Raw genomic sequence first — 14,880 nt, forward strand, 5'->3', positions numbered from 1 at the left:
ACAAACCTTCAACATGATCATGGGTCAGAAGAGTCTTGCATTTTCCCCGAGTAGCAAATAATCCAAGCTATACCCATTAAATGACTTGGCTCTGTGTTCATTAATTCCTTCAACAAGAATCTGTTTAAATACCTGGTTGGAAAAAAGGATTGGAGATTGTAAAATAGGCTGAGTTGGGCAAGTCAGCAGTGAGGCAGTGGTGTTGTGCTATTGTCACTGAACTAAGCAATCCAGAGGCCCGGCGTAATGCCCATGGGGACTGGCGTTCAATCCCAACCGGGCAGGTGGTGAAATTTGAATTCAATAAAGAAAAACAACCTGGTCCATGAAAGGAATTTTCCATCCTTACCTGGTCTGGTTTACATGTGACTCCACATGCAGAGCAATGTGGTCGACTCTTACATGCCCTCTGAAATGGCCTCGCAGGGCAATTAGGGATGGGCAATAAATGCTGGCCCAGCCAGCAATGCCCAGATCCCATGAATTAATAAAATATAAATTAAGCCATGAGTCATCAAGAGGTGGAATTTCTGAAGTGATTTGCCCAACCTCTCACCCAGAAATAGTTGGTGACATTTAAGAGACTAACAAATCAGAAGGCGGAGGGCTGGGTGGTGGCTCGGTGAGTCTTGACTATCCCACTTTCTAATTTTATAGAGTAAAATAAAAATTAGGCAAGATAAATGGTGCATATCTTGATAAATATATGAAAAGCTTTGACAAAGCATCATCCAGACTCGAAGCGTTAGCTCCCTTCTCCCTCCACAGATGGATTGGATTGGATTGGATTTGTTTATTGTCACGTGTACCGAGGTACAGTGAAAAGTATTTTTCTGCAAGCAGCTCAACAGATCATTCAGTACATGGGAAGAAAAGGTGGGATGCAGGGAAATTAGGCTGTCTGGATACAGAATTGGCTGGCGGAAGGAAGACAGTGAGTGGTAGTGGATGGAAAGTGATCCGCCTGGGTGCCGGTGACCAGTGGTGTCCTGCAAGGAAGAATTTTCAAGAAAATACAAGAAAATATATAATAGGGCAACACAAGATATACAATGTAACTACATAAAAATTGGCATCGGATAAAGCATACAGGGTGTAGTGTTAATGAGGACAGTCCATAAGAAGGTCATTTAGGAGTCTGGTGACGGTGGGGAAGAAGCTGTTTTTGAGTCTGTTCGTGCGTGTTCTCAGACTTCTGTATCTCCTGCCCGATGGAAGAAGTTGGAAGAGTGAGTAAGCCGGGAGGGAGGGGTCTTTGATTATGCTGCCCGCTTTCCCCCGGCAGCGGAAGGTGTAGATGGAGTCCATGGATGGGAGGCAGGTTCGTGTGATGGACTGGGGTCCTGGGCCGAGCAGTTGCCATGCCAGGCTGTGATGCAGCCCGATAGGATGCTTTCTATGGTGCATCTGTAAAAGTTGGTAAGGGTTAATGTGGACATGCCGAATTTCCTTAGTTTCCTGAGGAAATATAGGCGCTGTTGTGCTTTCTTGGTGATAGCGTCGATGTGAGTGGACCAGGACAGGTTTTTGGTGATGCGCACCCCTAGGAATTTGAAACTGCTAACCATCTCCACCTCGGCCCCATTGTTGCTGACAGGGGTGTGAACAGTACTTTGCTTCCTGAAGTCAATGACCAGCTCTTTAGTTTTGCTGGCATTGAGGGGGAGATTGTTGTCATTACACCACTCCACCAGGTTCTCTATCTCCCTCCTGTATTCTGACTCGTCGTTATTCGAGATCCGGCCCACTATGGTCGTATCGTCAGCAAACTTATAGATGGAGTTGGAACCAAGTTTTGCCATACAGTAGTGTGTGTACAGGGAGTAGAGTAGGGGGCTAAGTAAGCAGCCTTGCGGGGCACCGGTATTGAGGACTATTGTGGAGGAGGTGTTGGTGTTCATTCTTACTGATTGTGGTCTTTTGGTCAGAAAATCGAGGATCCAGTTGCAGAGTGGAGAGCCAAGTCCTAGGTTTTGGATCTTTGATATGAGCTTGGCTGGGATAATGATGTTGAAGGCGGAGCTGTAGTCAATAAATAGGAGTCCGATGTAGGAGTCCTTGTTTTCGAGATGCTCTAGGGATGAGTGTAGGGCCAGGGAAATGGCGTCTGAAGTGGAGCGGTTGCGACGGTATGCGAATTGAAGTGGGTCAAGGCGTTCCGGAAGTATGGAGGTGATGCGCTTCATGATCAGCCTGTCGAAGCACTTCATTACAACTGACGTCAGGGCCACCGGGCGGTAGTCATTGAGGCACGTTGCCTGGTTCCTCTTTGGTACCGGTATGATGGTGGTCTTCTTGAAGCAGGTGGGGACCTCGGAGTGGAGTAGGGACAGGTTAAAGATGTCTGTGAATACCTCTGTCAGCTGGTCTGCGCAGGCTCTGAGTGCACGACCAGGGATCCCGTCCGGGCCCGTCGCCTTCCAAGGGTTCACTTTCAGGAAGGCCTATCTGACTTCAGAAGCTGTGATGGTGGGTATGGGTGAATTATCGGCTGCTGGGGCCCTCGACAGCGGGTTGTTGGTTACCTGCTCGAACCGAGCATAGAATGCATTAAGTTCATCGGGGAGGGGTGCACTGCTGCCAGAGATACTGCTCGGCTTCGCTTTGTAGCCCGTTATGTTGTTTAGTCCTTGCCACAACCGCCGAGAGTCTGTCTGTGACTCTAGCTTAGCTTGATATTCTCTCTTGGCATCTCGGATGGCTTTGCGGAAGTCGTACCTGGATTTCTTGTATAGGACAGGGTCGTCTGCCTTGAATGCCTCAGATCTGTCCTTCAGTAGGGAGTCAATCTCGCGGTTGAGCCATGGTTTCCGGTTGGGGAACGCACGTACTGCTTTCTTTGGCATGCAGTCGTCCACACATTTGCTGATGAAGTCTGTGACGGTGGTGGCATACTCATTTACGTTAGTGGCTGAGTTCTTAAATATGGACCAGTCCACTGTCTCTAAGCAGTCACGTAAGAGCTCTTCTGTCTCCTCGGACCAGCACTGCACAACCTTCTTAGCTGGATTCTCCCGCTTGAGGTTCTGCTTGTAAGCCGGGAGAAGGAGACCAAAATGCGGTCGGGGGATGGAATGGTAGGCGCCCTTGATTTTTGAGTAGCAGTGGTCAAGAGTGTTGTCGCCCCTGGTGGGACAGGAAATGTGCTGGTGGAATTTTGGCAGTACACTCTTGAGGTTGGCCTTGTTGAACTCTCCGGCCACAATGAACAAGGCCTCCAGGTGTTCTGTTTTGTAGTTGTTTATGACTGTGTACAGTTCATCCAGCGCCTTCCTCACTTCTGCCTGGGGTGGGATGTAGACCGCTGTGATAATGGCTGAAGTGAACTCACGTGGAAGATAGTATGGGCGGCACTTTACAGTCAGGTATTCCAGGTCAGAGGAGCAGTAGGTCGCCAGGGTCGCCACATCCAAGCACCAGGAGGAGTTGATGAGGAGGCAAACCCCTCCTTCTGCTGTCACACTCTATTATAATAATAATAATCTTTATTGTCATAAGTAGGCTTACATTGCAATGAAGTTACTGTGAAAAGTCCCTAGTTGTCACATTCCAGCGCCTGTTCGGGTACACAGAGGGAGACTTCAGAATGTCCAAATTACCTAACAGCACGCCTTTGGGACTTGTGGGAGGAAACCGGAGCTCCCGCAGGAAACCCATGCAGACACCGGGAGAACGGACAGACTCCGCACAGATAGTGACCCAAGCCAGGAATCGAACCTGGGACCCTGGCACAGTGAAGCCACCGTGCTAACCACTGTGATACCGTGCTGCCCCTATGATGAGATTGTCCAGTATTTTGTGTTTTGTGCCCAATGTTTTGCCCTAATCTCGGAGGATGCAATAGAGAAACTATGATAAACAGACATTTTACTTCATGTCTCCGGAATTTCAACTGATCTTTTGGCAAATCCTCTGCCGTAGATCAGGGAATTCCCACAGACAGTCTAACAAGGATTGCAGGATAGCAGTCAGGAGTGGAAATTATGGTAACTTTTATTTCCCATCCAGCAACAATAAATGCCATTCATGTGGGCAATTTAATGTAGCAAATCATTAAATGGGGCTTTGCAGGTAATCAGACAAAATATTTGACACCAAACCAAAGGAGATATGTGGGACGGCACTGTGGCACAGTAGTTAGCACTGCTGCCTCACAGCGCCAGGGACTCGGATTCAATTTTGGCCTTGGTCACTCTCTGTGTGGAGTTTGTACATTTCCCCTGTGCCTGCGTGGGTTTCCTCCGAGTGCTCCGGTTTCCTCCCACAGTCCAAAGATGTACAGGTTAGGTGGATTGGCCAAGCTAACTTGCCCCTTCGTGTCCAGGGAAGTGCAGTTTAGGTTATGGAGTTAGGGGGGTAGGGAGACGTGGTTGAGTGAGTGGATATGGTTGGTGCAGACTCAATGGGCCAAATGGCCTCCTTCTGCACTGTGGGAATTCAATGATTCTTTGAGTGATAATCAAACTTGGTATTACAGGTAGATTTCAAATCTTTCAACAAAGAAAAAAGTAGTGAGAAGAGAGTTTTGGGGGAAAATTCCAGAACTTAGCAGCTAGAAATCTGAAGGCACGACTACCAATGGTGGGAAAAAGGAAATCTGGAATGCACCTGAGGGCCGAGTTAGAGGAACACAGTTTCAGCGGGTTGCAGAGGGAAAGTGTGCGGGTGCGTGGGTGAAGCATGGAAGAATTTAAACGTGAGATTATGCAAATTTTACAGTTGAAGTGTTGAAGTAGCCACTGTATTTCAGTGATCCAGAGGCGCACAGAGCAATTGGTGCATCCATAATGTCGCTACAACTGTAAATTAATAATTGGTGCCTTCTGGCCAGCACAAACTAGCATTCTACCACTTAACTAACTCAGAAACTGAACTAGAGCATCCAGTAAGTCCACTTTCTTTCAGACTAAAAGATTTGAGAGAAGCAAACAGCTTCATACAAGGGCAAGTTATTATTATTACATTATGAGTGTGAAGTGAGAAGAGGAAAGTCGTTGATGTAGTATGTCGGAATTATAATGAAAATGCCAGATAATCCTTCTGAAAGTGGGAGGATTAAGATGTATAAAGCAGGGAATTGTACAATAAAGAGCAATGAACCAATTAATATCACTGAGCACCTGAAAATCTTCCAGTTGAAAATTATAATGTCAACCCCCAAAAATCCATAGTTACAGATTTAACAGTGGAAACGGTACTTAGTCTATTACCACGATATTTACAACATAGAACATAGAACGATACAGCGCAGTACAGGCCCTTCGGCCCTCGATGTTGCACCGACATGGGAAGTCCAAAAACTAACGGCCATCTAACCTACACTATGCCATTATCATCCATATGCTTATCCAATAAACTTTAAATGCCCACAATGTTGGCGAGTTCACTACTGTTGCAGGTAGGGCATTCCACGGCCTCACCACTCTTTGCGTAAAAAACCCACCTCTGACCTCTGTCCTATATCTATTACCCCTCAATTTAAGGCTATGTCCCCTCGTGCTAGCCACCTCCATCCGCGGGAGAAGGCTCTCACTGTCCACCCTATCTAACCCTCTGATCATTTTGTATGCCTCTATTAAGTCACCTCTTAACCTTCTTCTCTCTAACGAAAACAACCTCAAGTCCATCAGCCTTTCTTCATAAGATTTTCCCTCATTTAGGTGTTCTCGTGGTTTGTACAAGGTTAGGGAGAGAAACCTGTCCCCTTTAAAAATTAATAACGGGCAGGGTCATTTCTGGATTCTAACCCTGCACTTGCTGTCAGGAAGTACAGCTTGGAAACTTTCCTGGATCCAGCCAATTAAGAGGCCGCTTCCAAATCCGCTCTCCTTCGGCCGACGCCCAATTAAGGAAGGTGGGAAGGTCCCTGAGACTGCAAGTACATTCAGAGGGCATACAACATTGGGAAGGTGGCAGAATCACCACCAGAGGTGGGAATGGCCACTGTCAGAAAGTGTGGGGGGTGGGGGGGGGGGGATTCATCTCAGTATTGAGATGTATTCTGAACAGATTTAAGTTTAATAAAATAGATTGAGACCTTCAGTCACGAGCTGGGCTTGATCCTCATTCAGGGTGGCTGGGGGTTGCTATCCACTGGAGGGAAGATCCAGCTTGCCCACAAATGGGCCGTTAATTCTTCAAATTAGCTACCCGTCTCTGTTGGGTGGGCAGCCTCTGCTGGTGATGATTTATCTCTGGAAGATCAACCAGAGGTGGGTATGTGCCAGGCCACTGACCCGACACCAGGATATTTTAATTTTCCCTTGTTTTCAAGCCCATGCACAACCAATGATTTGAGCTCCAAATCTAGACTGCCAAGTCATGCAATACTGCCAGAGAGTTATGCTGTTTCAAGTGTTGTCCTTCAGCTGGTACTGCAAATCCAATGGATGTGGACAAAAGTGTGAGGAGGTTCCCAGATGCAGGCGGGGAAGGCGCCGGGGCCGGATGGGTTCCCGGTGGAATTTTATAAGAAGTATGTGGACTTGGTGGGTCCAGTGCTGGTGCGAGCCTTCAATGAGGCGCGAGAGGGGGGGGTTCTGCCCCCGACAATGTCACAGGCCCTGATCTCCTTGATCCTGAAGCGGGACAAAGACCCTGTACAGTGCGGGTCCTACAGGCCCATCTCCCTCTTGAATGTAGATGCCAAACTGTTGGCAAAGGTCCTGGCAACCAGAATAGAGGATTGTGTGCCAGGGGTAATCCATGAGGACCAGACGGGGTTCGTAAAGGGACGACAACTTAACACAAATGTCCGGAGACTGTTGAATGTGATTATGATGCCAGCAGTGGAGGGGGAGGCTGAGATAGTGGTAGCACTGGATGCGGAGAAGGCATTCGATAGGGTGGAGTGGGAATACCTGTGGGAGACGCTGGAACGGTTTGGGTTTGGGGAGGGATTTATCAAATGGGTGAAGCTGTTGTATTCGGCCCCGATGGCGAGTGTGGTTACAAACGGGAGGAGGTCAGAGTATTTTGGGCTCCATCGAGGTACCAGGCAGGGATGCCCCCTATCCCCCTTACTATTTGCATTAGCGATCGAACCGTTGGCGATGGCACTGAGGGGTTCAGGGGGGTGGAGAGGACTGACAAGGGGAGGGGAGGAACATCGGGTATCACTCTATGCGGATGATTTGTTGTTATATGTGGCGGACCCGGAAGGGGGAATGCCGGAGGTAATGGAAATACTAGCGGAGTTTGGGGACTTTTCGGGATATAAATTAAATGTGGGTAAAAGTGAGGTCTTTGTGATACACCCAGGAGATCAGGGGGAGGGAATTGGGCGGCTCCCCTTTAAGAGAGCAGTAAAGAGCTTCAGGTACTTGGGGGTGCAGGTGGCAAGGAACTGGGGGACCCTCCACAAGCTGAACTTTTCAAGGCTGGTGGAGCAGATGGAGGAGGAGTTCAAGAGGTGGGACATGGTACCGCTGTCGCTAGCAGGGAGGGTGCAGTCAGTCAAAATGACGGTCCTCCCGAGGTTCTTGTTTCTGTTCCAGTGCTTGCCCATCTTTCTCCCCAGGGCCTTCTTCAAGAAGGTAACTAGCAGCATTATGGGCTATGTGTGGGCACATGGCACCCCTAGAGTGAGAAGGATTTTCTTGGAACGGAGTAGGGACAGTGGAGGATTAGCGCTACCCAATCTTTCCGGATACTACTGGGCGGCGAACGCATCGATGGTGCGCAAGTGGGTGATGGAGGGGGAGGGGGCAGCTTGGAAACGTATGGAGAGGGCGTCCTGCGGCAATACAAGCCTGGGGGCGCTAGTAACGGCACCATGGCCGCTCCCCCCCACAAGGTATACCACGAGTCCGGTAGTGGCGGCCACCCTTAAAATCTGGGGGCAGTGGAGGCGACACAGGGGGGAAGTGGGGGGTCTGATGGCGGCGCCACTGAGAGGGAACCACAGATTTGTCCCGGGGAACACTGGCGGGGGATTCCAGAGCTGGCACAGGGCGGGCATCAGGCAACTGAGGGACATGTTCATAGAGGGGAGGTTTGCGAGCCTGGGGGAGCTGGAGGAGAAATTTGAGCTCCCCCCGGGGAACACGTTTAGATACCTGCAGGTGAAGGCATTTGCCAGACGACAGGTGGAAGGATTTCCCTTGCTTCCCGATAGAGGGGCGAGTGATAGGGTGCTGTCAGGGGCCTGGGTCGGAGAAGGGAAGGTCTCGGACATCTACAGAATAATGCAGGAGGTGGAGGAGGTACCGATAGAGGAGCTGAAAGACAAGTGGGAAGCGGAGCTGGGAGAGCAGATAGAGGATGGGACATGGGCGGATGCCCTAGAGAGGGTCAATTCGTCGTCGTCGTGCGCAAGGTTGGGCCTCATCCAATTTAAGGTGCTGCACAGAGCCCATATGACGGGGACTAGGATGAGTCGGTTCTTCGGGGGTGAGGACAGGTGTGTCAGGTGTTCGGGAAGCCCTGCGAACCATGCACATATGTTCTGGATGTGTCCGGCACTGGAGGAGTTCTGGGAGGGGGTGGCGGGGACGGTATCGAGAGTGGTGGGAACCAGGGTCAAACCAGGGTGGGGGCTAGCGATTTTTGGGGTTGGGGTGGAGCCAGGAGTACAGGAGGCAAGGGAGGCCGGAATATTGGCCTTTGCGTCCTTGGTAGCTCGGAGAAGGATCTTGATTCAGTGGAGGGACACAAGGCCACCAAGTGTTAACACCTGGTTAAACGACATGGCAAGCTTCATCCAATTGGAAAGAATCAAATTCGCCCTGAGAGGGTCGGTACAGGGGTTCTTCCGGCGGTGGCAGCCCTTCCTTGACTTTCTGGATCAGAGATAGGAACTGGAGGCCGAAACAGCAGCAACCCGGGGAGAAAGGGGGGGGGGGGGGGAAGGGAGGGGGGGGGGGGATAGCAACGAAGGGAGCACGTCAGCGGGGGGTGCGGGCAATGGCTGCCCGAGGCCATCGGCAGAAAGGGAAAGACGGTTTGGTTGCTAGACTGGTAGCGCGGGGGGGGGGGGGGGGGGGGGGGGGGGGGAGAGGGTGGGGGGGTGCGCGCGGGGGAGGGCGTGGGGAGGATTTTCCAGGGGGGATTTGTTGTGTTATAATTTAAAATGTAGTAGGGGTAAATGTTTGTATCGAAAAATTTCAATAAAAATTACTTTAAAAAAAAAAGTGTGAGGAGGTTCGTGTGGAGAATAAAACAACTTGACAAACCATTTGGGCCTAATTAACTGTTTCTGGCCCATAGATTTTGTGTAATTTTACATCAGGGGTCTTGCCTTTCAATGGGATGTTAAGTCAAATCCTTGCTCCTGTTATTATTGAAAAGGAAAAAAAGGTCCCGTGTAGTGCCCACCTGGCCCAGTGCCAGCATCATTGTGGATAACCAAATGGAACAAAAATACAAGGCAGAATCTTTTACCTTAGTCCCTGTCAGGAGAGTAGACACATTTTCATTTCAGGCCTCTGAGGCACTGATTTCCATGCCCTGATTACAATCTGGACTCCAGGTTTCCTGACCAACTGGGAGATCAGGCAGGGAAGCACTCCGAAAGAAGCAAGGACAGATCTCTATTTATAGGCACTCTGTCAGCCTTGATTGGAGGAAACAATTTAATGTGAGGATGAAAGGACAAGAGGATAGGTGGAAAATGTGGAAAATAAAGAACAATAGAGCTCAGGAATAGGCCCATCGGCCCTCCAAGCCTGTACCAGTCATGGTACTACACTTAGCCAAAACTCTCAGCACTTCCAGTGCTGTGTCCTTCTATACCTATTCTATCCATGTATTTGTCGAGATTCCTTTTGAACACCCTTAATATATCTGCTTCTGCAACCTCCCCAGGCAACACATCCCAGGCAGTCACCACCCTCTGTGTAAAAATAAAACCTACCTTGCACATCTCCTCTAAACTTTGTCCCATGGACCTTAAACTTATTCTCCCCGGTGACTAACCCTGGGAAAGAGTGCATGCCCATCCACTCTATCCATGCCCCTCATAATCTTATAAACCTCTACCCGGTCACCCCTCAATCTCCGTCGTTCTAATGAAAACAGTCCAGGTCTATTCAGCCTCTCCGCATAGCTAACACCCTCCAGACCAGCAACATCCTGGTAAACCTCCTCTGCACCCTCTCCAAAGCCTCCACATCCTTATGATAGTGTGGCAACCAGAATTGTGCACAATATTCCAAGTGCAGCCTTACCAAAGTTCTATACAACTGTTGCATGACTTGCCAGTTTTTATACTCGATGTCCCGTCCAATGAAGGCAAACATTCCGTGTGCTTTCTTGACTATCTTGTCCACTTGTGTTGTCACTTTCAAAGATCTGTGGACCTGCATGCCAAGAGATGTCTGGCTTTCTATATTCCTAAGAGTTTTGCCATTTACAGTATATATTCCCCTCTATGTTAGACCTACCGAAAAACAACCCACCCCCTCCCTTCCCCCCCTGCCCCACTCCATTCATTGATTCAATGATTCATCCCTGACTGATTATTCAGGTACGTTGCCCGAGGCCAGCAGAAGGAGGTTATCCGGCCTCAGGAGGCAGGCATCGATTCAAGTTTCTAAGTCTGTCAGCAGCCAAAGTGTGTTGCAAAGACCTGGATCTAGAAAAGCTGCAATGATCTCATGAGGTTCAAACAAGGTAAGTGGCCTGCAACTCTCAACCATCACTCTGTCATATTCCCAGCCTTCTCCTGTACAGCACACCTCTCACCCATACACCTTGTGGTCACACACAAGCCTTTCTCTCCACCTTCCTCCTTAAATTTCCATCAATGTTTTTCTTTCATGAGATGTGGGCATCACTGGCAAAGCCAGCATTTGTTGATCATCCCTAATTGCCATTGAACTGAGAGGCTTGCTAGGCCATTTCAGAAGGCATTTGAGAGTCAACCACATTGCTGTGGATCTGGAGTCACATGTTGGCCATACCAGGTAAGGACGGCAGATTTCCTTCCCTTAAAGAACATTTGTGGACGAAATGGCTTTTTTTTTTTACTGACAATTGATAATAGTTGTCATGGTCACCATTACTAAGACTACTTTTCAATTCCATATTTATTAATTGAATTTAAATTCCACCATCTGCCGTGGTGGGATTTGAGCCTCTGTCCCAAGAGCCTGGGGCTTACTAGTCCAGTGGCATTTTCACTCTGCCACCACCTGCCCCTCAATAGGCAACACCCAAACTCACTCTTTTTATATTCCTCTTTCAATCTCATTTCTCAGTCACCCTCTGCAAATTTTACCCTCCATTTCACTGGAGTGAATCAAGTATCTGGTGCAAGGCTTCCATAGTGGTGTTATAGGTGGCACTACATGGATCAGATTCTGATTGAAAATGAAGTGAAGGCCTACCTGGGGGAGGGTTGGAGGTCATAGCCTCCGCAATGGCCGGTGTGGAGGTGACCCCCCCCCCCTGCGCATGCGCAGACTTCCGCCGGCCGGCGAAGTCCCTTCGGCCCCGGCAGGCATGGCGCCAAAGGCCTTTCCCGCCATGTGGCGTGCTGCTGACCGGCGGGAAAGGCCTTTGGCGCCACGCCTGCCGGGTCCGAAGGGACTTTGCCGGCCGGCGGAAGTCCGCGCATACGCGGGAGCGTCAGCGGCTGCTGACGTCATCCCCGCGCATGCGCAGTGGGGGGTCACCTCCACGCCGGCCATTGCGGAGGATAACACACCGACATGGAGAGGAAAGAGTGCCCCCACGGCACAGGCCCGCCCGCGGATCGGTGGGCCCTGATCATGGGCCAGGCCACCGTGGTGGCACCCCCCAGGGCCAGATCACCCTGCGCCCCCCCACCCCCCCCCAGGACCCCGGTGCCCACCTGTGCCGCCTGGTCCCGCCGGTGAGGAAGGTGGTTTAATTCATGCCGGCGGGACTGGCATTACAGCAGTGGGACTTCGGCCGCCCCCGCCAAATCTCCCGTGCGGGGGGGGGGGGGGGGGGGGGGGGTCGGAGAATCCCGCCGAGGATTTGTGACCTCACCTGTCGACTGCATTTCTCAACACGTCAGGCCCAAATTCCGTTCCCACTTCTGGGAAATTAAATCGTCAACTGGAGGATAAGGGCACACACAGCTGCCCAAATCATTTGGTAATTCCATTATCAAGAGGTCGTGCCCTGACACAATAGTGTCATCTTATCCAGAAGAGTGTGAACTCCGCACCATATTCTGGTATTGCTGTGAAAATATGTCACGATAAAAATAAAGCGCCTGGAGAAAAAGTGAGCTTTTACAGACCTTGGCAATGACACAGGACCATAAACCAATGCCAGGAGTACTCGCAGAATAAATCGCTCGAGGTGTTATGCTCAAACATATTCTCAAAAGACGCAACATATTGTCGGCCGGAGCTCATTTTCTTCATCAAACATTTAGTGTTATTTTCAGTCTATAAATAATCAACAAATTGGAGATTATTTCCTGTCTCTTCAGGAGATTATTTTATCTGCTCATCTTATCCACATGGTATATATGTGTCACAATAAAACCTACTCAGTTGGAATATTATAAGGGTTGTACTGGTACAAAGCTGTCAATAGTGGACAAATGTGGAGTCCAAGATTTTCAGTCAGGGGGGAACCTGCTTACCCAGAGCATCTCCGGCTGGTGAAATAGAAACCTGGCTAAAAGCAGCATGCTGCATGGGTCACAAGGGGGCAAACCAGGCCACAGGAGTTTTAGTTTTCAGTTATAGCTGGTGCAGCTGTGGTCAATCAATGATTTCCTTCTGTTGGTGATTCTGAGCCAAATCCCCGTGCAACTATCGGAAGAGATTTTTGTGCCATGCATTCATCAGGAATGAGCTGAAAGAGCTGGTTCCTCGGTGGGGCAAGCAAACTTTGGCAACACTGCCAGGAAAAAGAGATATGTACAAGCATTTAAAATTAAAATACTGGAAGCCAAACACTCAACAATCTTGGTGGAGAAGGTCAAGGCGGACCTGGAAAGATGGAACGGTCTCCCATTATCCCTGGCAGACCAAGTGCAATCGGTTAAGATGAATATCTTGCCGAGATTTTTATTTTATTCCACTACCTTCCGATATTCTTGCCCAAGGTGATTTTTACAGAGATCGACAGGTTGGTGACTGGGTTTATTTGGAGGGGTAAAGGCCCGAATATCAGGAGGATGGTGCTCCACAGTGAGAGGCAGGTAGGGGGCTTGGCCTTGCCAAACGTTCAGTACCACTACTGGGCGGCTAACGGTGGAAAGTTGCGAGAGTGATGTGAGGATTCGGATGAACTTTGGGTCCGGCGGAAGCAGTCTGTGAGGGGAGCAAGCCTAGCGGCATTGGTAACGGCTCCATTACCAGCGGTCCTGAAGAAATACTCGGCTAACCTGGTGGCCGTGGCCACCTTAAAAGTTTGGGGCAACACCGTCGACATTTTAACTTGAGGGCTTCCTCAAGGCTAACGCCCATCTGTGGGAACCATCTTTTCCAGCCTGCTAGGTCAGATGTGAGGTTTTGGGAGTAGGATGAAGAGGATTTGGAGAGGGTGGGAGACTTATTTTTTCGAGGGTCGGTTTGCTAACCTTGGGGGGGAACTGAAAGAAAAATATGGCTTACAGACGCTGATGGGTTCAGGTATCTCCAGGTGCAGAACTGGGTCAAAAAGTACGTCTCTGTCTATCCGTTGGAGAGGATCTTATCCTGCTCATGCTCAGAAGTAGCCAACATATCGGGCATATACCAATGGATAGTTGGAAGGGGAGAATTGCTCGGTTGAGGGTATGAAGGCAAAGTGGATGGAGGAGCTGGGGCCAATCTTGGAGGAGGAGTTTTGGAGTGAGGCACTGAGGAGGGTGAACTCAACCTCATGCTGTGTGAGGCTGAGTCTCATCCAGATAAAAGTGGTGTTCTGGGCTCAACTCACGAAGGCCAGAATGAGTCAGTTTTTTGAAGGGGTGGATGATAGATATGTTCGGGTCGTGCTCAAGGCTAGTGGGATTCTGGAGGTCCTTCTTTGAGAGTATGTCGGCAATCCTGAACATTGGGTTGAAACGTTGCCCATTTTTGCCGATTTTGTGGGTTTCGGTTGTGATGTAGCTCTGGACGGGGGCGGGGCAGATGCCCTGGCCTTGGCCTCATTGGCGGCAAGGAGGCAGATCCTATTAGGCTGGAGGTCGACTCCACCGCCAAGCACTCCGGCGTTGCTGAGTGACTTGATGGAGGTTTTGCACCTCGAGAAGCTTACGTTTACCATGAGAGGGTCGGTGGAAGGATTTTATCGTAGATCCGCCCGTTTATAATGTACTTGAAAGAGCTGGTCACTGTTAGCTGTTGGGGAGAGAGGGTGGGTCGGGGGGACTTAGTAATTAAGTTAGACTGTTGCAAAGGAAGACAGGATGGGAAATGAGTTTATTATTTTTTAATTGCTGTTTTATGTTATTGTATGTTTTGTTTATAAATTTCTAAAAATTATAATAAAAATATATTCCAAAAACCCATTGCTATAAAGTGGCACTTACTTAGCAATAACATGCCCACTGACACTCACTTTGGGTATCACCAGCGTCACTCATCCCCTGACCTCATGACAGCCTTGGTTCAAACATGGACATGGGGGGGTGAATTCCAGAGGTCAGATGAGAGTGACTGCCCGTGACATCAAGGCAGCATTTGACCGAATGTGGCACCAAGAAGTCCCAGCAACTGCAGTCAATGGGAATCAAGGGGAAATTCCCCACTGGTTGGAGTCATACCTGGCACAAAGCAAGGTGGTTTTGGTGGTTGGAGATCAATTATCTCATTTCCAGGGCATCACTGCAGAAGTTGATCAGGGTAACGTCCTAGTCTCAACCATCGTCGGCTGCTTCATCAATGACCATCCTTGCAGCATAATGTCAGGTGTGACGATATCTGCTGATGACTGCACAATGTTTAACATCATTCACAACTCCTCAGA

Source organism: Scyliorhinus canicula, chromosome 10, assembly GCF_902713615.1.
Source record: "Scyliorhinus canicula chromosome 10, sScyCan1.1, whole genome shotgun sequence".
Lineage (NCBI taxonomy): Eukaryota > Metazoa > Chordata > Chondrichthyes > Carcharhiniformes > Scyliorhinidae > Scyliorhinus > Scyliorhinus canicula.